Genomic DNA, 7,142 nt, shown 5'->3' on the forward strand with positions numbered 1-7,142 from the left:
CACCACATCCTCTTTTACCACTGTTTAAAGAATTAATCTTACAGAACAGGTGTGAATGAATTTTGGATAGCTTGAATGGTTTTGTCGTGGTGATTTTTTGAAATAATAGTAAAAAAGGAACCAGTAAAAAAAAGTGCAGCTTCTAAACACTTCAAAAAAATGTACACATAGAAGACAAGTCATTCTGAGGAAATATGCATAGTTTCATGACTATACAACATTATATGGATGACAGAAAATTAAAAAACATACATCTGATGTCACTCTGTCCCTCTGTCACTGTGTGTGTGTGTTTTAAGTGAATTAGGTGTGAAACTATCAGTGAGCATTTAGTCTCCAGCGCCAACATTTTACAGAACTGCCACTTTCCTGGAGTCTCAGAATTACAATGTGTCAGGTTCTGAGAGATCTAAGATTCCAAAAAAATATTTGATTAGAATACCATGAAGTATTGTGAAATACTATATATTAAGACTTTATATATAGGCTTAATGAACAGATTAGACTGACTCGTGAAGGACCAGCACCACCTCCTCTTGTTTGATGGTTTGAGGAATATATCTTCCAGAATCCGGGATTAAGATTTAGGAGCTCATTTTTATTCCACCTCCTTTCCTGAAAGTCTGTCTTGCAGAATTGACTAAAAATTAATCTTCACATTAATTCCTAATTTTTTTTGCAATTCTTTTGTCAGTTCTTCTTGACCTGTTTTTCTCTTCCAGCTTTCCTGGACTATTGTATAGCACTCATAAATGATTAAATAAAAAATAATGGTAGTTATTAAGATTGATATGGTTTGGAATTGGTAAAATGTGCTTGGAAAAAAATCACAATAAAACAATGTTTTAATGTTTAAGTTTGGAATATTAACTGACATGAATGAATGCTATATAAATATTGTTCATGTTAACATAATGTTTATAAATGAAATCTTATTGTAAAGTGTTACTAAAGTTATATATATATATATATATTGTTCTGTGAATGTGATTTTAAAGTCTAGATGATTCGGATTAACCCTTTAACTGCCATATCAAGTTCAAGTTCAAGTTCAAGTTCAATTTATTTGTATAGCGCATTTACAACAGCCTCCTGGCTGACCAAAGTGCTTTAACATAAGAGCAAGAATATTACACATACATAAAAATAGACCAGACAAAAAAATTAAAACCACCCATTTCAAAATGTAGCATAACACAGTAGTCAGTACACTAAGGAAAATAAAAAAGTTTTTAGCAAAGATTTAAAAATAGACAAGGAAGGGGCCAGTCTGATCTCTAAAGGCAGGGTATTCCAGAGTCGTGGCCCAGCCACTGCAAATGCACACTCCCCTCTACGCTCCCCTCTATCCTTTAAAACCTCACTGCCTGAGGGATATTGTGAATGCATGTGCCCGCTGGGCACAGTTTACCTGATGCCACCGGGGTGGTGATGGCATTGGTGGCTTGAGCCCGCCATCGCTGCTTGCAGCTATATTTATTAGGGCTCAAGCCCGAAGGGGCGAAGAGCCCTATTGTTCTTCTAAGGATTATTCTTGTTATTATTATTATTTTTATTTTTATTAAACCTTCCGGGGTGTTTTGGGGGCCTTAACATGCTCAAAAACTCTTGAAAATTGGCACACACATTGGAATCTGCGGCCATCAGGACGCCGCAGAGGCTGGGACCCGGGCGTGGCACAGGGGCTCTACAGCGCCCCCTGGAAGACAGTCAGAATTCTTGAACCATAGCTCACACACACTTGCATGTATTTATATCAAACTCGGTACACTTATAGATCTCATTGAGCCGAACAACTTTATGTCATAGGCTCCGCCCAACAGGAAGTTAGCTATTCAGGGCTGTTTAAAAAAAGCATGCTCTGGAATTTGAAATACTCCTCTGAGGTTTTCAACCCGTTCGCCACGAAACTCGGTGAACATGATCTCAAGACATTGAGGATGAAAAATTGCGAGGGGATTTTTGATATCTCGAACGGTTTGCCCGTGGCGAGGCATGGAACTTATGGCGAGAAATGAGAAACAGGAAATGTCTAATAACATCCACATACATTTCCTGAATTTGATCAAACTTCATGGGTTTGTTCGTTGTATGATACCGATTGTATATATGTGGCTATTAAGAGTCAACGTTATAGCGCCACCAACTGGCAGCAGGAAGTGTGTCATTTTCCAAATGCTTTGAATTCAGCATCTTATTTTTACTCGATTTACTTAAAACTTCATCAGAATAATGACAAAACACGGCCGATGTAAATCTGTTGTGGGGATATTGATATCTGATATAGTGTTGCCATGGCAACGTGTCAAACTTGAATGTTCTGTTATGGTGAGTTTGAGGCAGACAACAAGCTCAGATTTACATGAAACTCAAAACACATATCAGTATTAGTGATAGCTAGACAATGGCAAAAGCTTTTAAAAGGGCGTGAAGGAGGCACTCTATAGTGCCACCTTTTGTCAAAAGTGGGGGGGTTAGTTTTAGCTACAGACACCAAACTTGGTACATAAATTTTTCTTTTCAAGACGGACAACTTTCTAATTCACAGTCATCAGCTACGATCAACAGGAAGTCGGCTATTTTGATTTGAATGTGTATTTTTGAGATTTTACAGTTGTGAATTAATGAATACTCCTCACAGGGGAAGTACACTATACACACCAAACGTTGTCTACATGAAGAAAAAACATCGAGGAACTTAAATTGCGAACAGATTTTGGTTAGCTTGAACGGTTTTGTCGTGGTGATTTTTTGAAATGACAGTAAAAAGTGAAACATTAATTGTATTGTATGTCTAAATTGCAGCTTCCAAACACTTCAAGGCATGTTTTCATACAGAGATCAAATCATTATGAGGAAATATGCATAGTTTCATGACTTTACAACACTGTATGGATAAAAGAAAAGAAAAAACTGTCAGACTTCTCAACTGACATGATCTCACTCTGGCCACTCCGTCTGTGTGAGGAAAGGGAGGGGGAGAGGGAGGGGGAGTGTGAGGGGGTTGGTGACTGTGAATCTTTGGTGACTGACAGTGTGTGTGGATTGTAGGGAGGGGCTGTCTGGCAGAGAGAGAGAGAGAGAGAGAGAGAGAGAGAGAGAGAGAGAGACCTAATCATTCCTTTAATAATCAGGAAAAAAAAAATCTATATTTTAAATTGTTATTGTTTTTGTTGTTGCTAATGGTGGTGTTTTTTTCCTTTCATTACAGGTTAAGAAATCTCTTAGGCCTTATCCTTTTCTGACAGTTTTTGGGATTTAAAAACATCCTAAGAAGCCTTATTTGTGCTGCAAATTGATACTGATACTGACCTATGACAACCTGTGACGTGACATGACATTTATTAATCTCATGGATGTAACAGTAAAACTCTTCAACTGACAGATTAAGCTGCAATGCAAGCAAAACTATTTCACAAATGCTTATAGGTCATTAAAATCATTACAAAACACTAATAAATTATTAAAGGGTTTGGTAACACTGTATAATAATGTCTAATTTGTTAACATTAGTAAATGCATTGGTAACACTTTATAATAACTGCACTCATTAGCTAAGCATTAGTAAATAGTTCACTAATTACATTGTTCTTGGTTTAAAAGCACATATATTACAAAGGAGATTAAAGTTTCAGTTGTCTTATAAAATAAATCAATAAACACAACCCAGTTTGATTCAGAATTCAGAAATATTTATTTCAAGATGCAATAAAAGGAAACTGTACACTTGAAAAGGTTTTGAGCGATTCTTGAAGGACTAGCATCACCTTCACTTGTACGATGGTTTGAGGAATATATCTTCCAGATAGTACCGCCGCTCCCTATATGCAGAGTATGCAGTCTTCGTAGAGCACCAACTCCCAGAGGGGGCACCAGTTGCTCAAAAAAACAAAAAACAAATATGCGCCATTCTCCCATCCGCGTTCGCGACCACTCAATAGCATTTGAGAAGAAAGACTTGTAGTCACAAAACAATTGCACTCTAAAAATGGCTGGGTTAAAAATAACCCAATTGGCAACCCAGCACTGGGTAAATATTGGACAGAACACGTGCTGGGTTAAAGTAACCCAGCATGCTGGTTTACACATTTTAACCCAGCATGCTGGGTTATTTAGAAAACCCAAGATAGAGTCATTTTTACCATGTGTGGGTTTGCATTTTTATGATTCTGGGTTATTCTTGCTGGGTTATTCTCATAATTTCACTTTTGCTTAAAGCAATCATGGATTAATAAATAATGAAGAATACAGGTTATTTAGACTGTTAAAAAATATTTTTATTGCCATCTGACATTCAAAAATTTGTACCAATGACAAACAACATGGAATTTTCCCTTTTTTGGTTTCCAGCAAATACAAAATAAATAAATAAAAAAAAAAAAAAATCACAGAAATACAGTTGCAATAAATAAGAAAATTATTTCTGAATGACCTGTGTATAGCTGTTTAACTATTACATTTTGACATTTTTAGCTATTTAAATACACAGTGAAATTACATTGACAATTAACATTCTTTAAATTTAAATGTCAAATCATGTCCTTAAATTAATATCAAGTATATAAAGACTCCTACGTAGGTAGATGTGCACTGCTTAGGGTAGTTCAACTTATAGTTCACCCAAAAATGAAAATTCTGTCATTTATTACTCAACTTCATGTCGTTACAAACCCCTAAGACCTTCGTTCATCTTCAGAAAACGGTTTCAGTTTTCATGAATGCACAGTGACTGCCAAATTTCAAATGGAAAAACAAAATCCGTTTGTAGCTGTATTTTCCATGTATTATGAGTAATAAGCCTGTCATATTGATCAAATACTGCATCATAGCAGCTTTACAGTATTAAATAGGAAAATAGTGTGTAATAATGCAAAGGGACAACAGTAAACACAGTTTTCAGTTAAAGTCAGTTCATCATTGATTCAGTGATGTATCGTCCCTCTGTTCAATCAAGTCGATGATATCGCTTGATATTAATTGTCCCCAACTAAGGAAAACCAAGGAACCAAAACTCCATCGGTGACAGAATGGAGAAAAAAAACCTTGGGAGAAACCAGGCTCAGTTGGGGGGCCAGTTCTCCTCTGACCAGATGAAACCAGTAGTTCAATTCCAGGCTGCAGCAAAGTCAGATTGTGCAGAAGAATCATCTGTTTCCTGTGGTCTTGTCCTGGTGGTCCTCTGAGACAAGGTCTTTACAGGGGATCTGTATCTGGGGCTCTAGTTGTCCTGGTCTCCGCTGTCTTTCAGGGCAGTAGAGGTCCTTTCTAGGTGCTGATCCACCATCTGATCTGGATGTGTACTGGATACGGGTGGCTACGGTGACCTCGGAATAAGAGAGAAACAGACTAATGTTAGCATAGATGCAACATAAGAACAAGTACATGAGGTGTTATTAATTATCATGTCTGTTTTTTCACTGTGTCGCACGTTACCTGCCAAAACTCAAATGGAATCTTTAGCATCTGAATTTCCAATGCCTCACATTGAAAGATGTCAATTTTTGTCAGAGGTGGGACCATACTATGGAGAGTGTTTGTATTGGGAGGTGATGTCACTCAAAGACAATTGTGCCAAATGCTTTGAACAATGGAGGTTAAGGCACTACGAAAGGCAGCTGCCGCTCCAAGAGATGCGTGATAAAGAACAGACAGTGCAACCCGGATCTCCCTATATTCTTGGCACATCACACAATAAATCATTCTGTCATTTTTACCCCAAATGCAGCTACTATCCCCTGCTAACAGTTAGAGCCACATGGTACTATTGGTCAATATTCACCATTAACCAAATGCTTTTCACCGGAGGAATAAAATATAGGGTAAGATGCAAATAGGTAAATGAGAGTAGAACTGCAATGTTGTTTGCTGACGTGCATCAAAGTGCAAACAGTGAGAGATTTGGGGTAAAAACTACAAAATATCTCCCAATACAAACACGCCCCATAGTATAGTCCCACCCTTGACACAAATTGACAGCTTTCTGTGTAAAGCATCTGAAATACAAATGCTTTTCAATTGAGTTTGGACTATGTCACAATGACATACATTGTGACATAGTCCAAACTCAATTGAAAAGCATTTGTATTTCAGTCTACATGTGGAAAAATACAATTAAATATACAATTTGCAATTCCTTTTGAAAATAGTCCAGAATATCCTTACCTGTCCATTGATTATGATCAATGCCTGAGAGATCTGCTGTCATTTTTAAATCTCCACGACAATTGGCTTTGTGGACTCTGCTCAGTTAAGGAATTCCATGTTTGTTCCAACCTTTAACATAAAGTAAAAAAAAAAAAAAAAAAAAAAAAAAAAAACACAAATTGTTTTAATAACAGTGATTCAGTTCAATTAACTGTGTGAAGTTAATCATGAAATTGACCCATCATGATTATGAGTTAAATTCACCTATGAGTTGGTCTACAGAAGCAGAATATGACAGTGATTGGCTGAAAGGTGTGCTTTCAAACTGTCTAATCAATGGGATGTTCCAGTCATTATAAATCACAGTTTTATGTTAATATGCTGGCTATATCAAACACACAGAGTCACTGGCACAGATGAGGGAGATCAAATTGCAAGCGCGCACACAGACATTTCTATGACAAGTCACGTAGGTAAAACAGTCCATATATAAAAACTTATAGAAGTGATAAGGACAAGTCAAAAACACGATCTGGAAAATTAATATATGATGTTTACGCTCATAAATTAGGTACATTCTGGTGCAGCTTTAACTATAGCACGAAATAAAAATATATGTGCGTTAAGTTACGTGAGGGTTAACGTTAGTTGATTATCACAGACAAACAATTATGTAAAATGTATAATAAACACGAACTTACCGTTAGACGCCTCAATAAGACTGCACTAGACGAGTTTTTCTCTCACAAATGTATCCATGCGCTTTTCTATAATTTGTATGTAAAAAGACTTTATAAACCACAAAAGCATCAAATCACCTCACTAACGCGGCCTACGTCAATCGCTGTGTGTGCGCGCACTTTGAAATGCCCTGAGACGTCGATTCTTTTCGGGGAATCACTTTGAACCGGTTTATTTGAACTGGATCGTCGGTTCTTTTATACCTGCGGTCCGACTATTGTACGTAATTGTATGATTTACATGTCGATATGGACAAC

General features: G+C 36.9%; 1 long non-coding RNA gene across 1 annotated transcript; it reads right to left on the reverse strand.

Annotated features, from left to right (window-relative positions):
* Nucleotides 1-5,271: 5,271 nt before the first annotated feature.
* On the reverse strand, nt 5,272-6,906 carry LOC113099075 (uncharacterized). The gene is made up of 3 exons (XR_003289285.1): nt 6,846-6,906; nt 6,163-6,273; nt 5,272-5,324 (listed from the first exon to the last, which is right to left on the reverse strand). It is a non-coding gene; the product is annotated as an uncharacterized LOC113099075 (long non-coding RNA).
* Nucleotides 6,907-7,142: the final 236 nt, after the last annotated feature.

This window comes from Carassius auratus, unplaced genomic scaffold (assembly GCF_003368295.1).
Source record: "Carassius auratus strain Wakin unplaced genomic scaffold, ASM336829v1 scaf_tig00216858, whole genome shotgun sequence".
Lineage (NCBI taxonomy): Eukaryota > Metazoa > Chordata > Actinopteri > Cypriniformes > Cyprinidae > Carassius > Carassius auratus.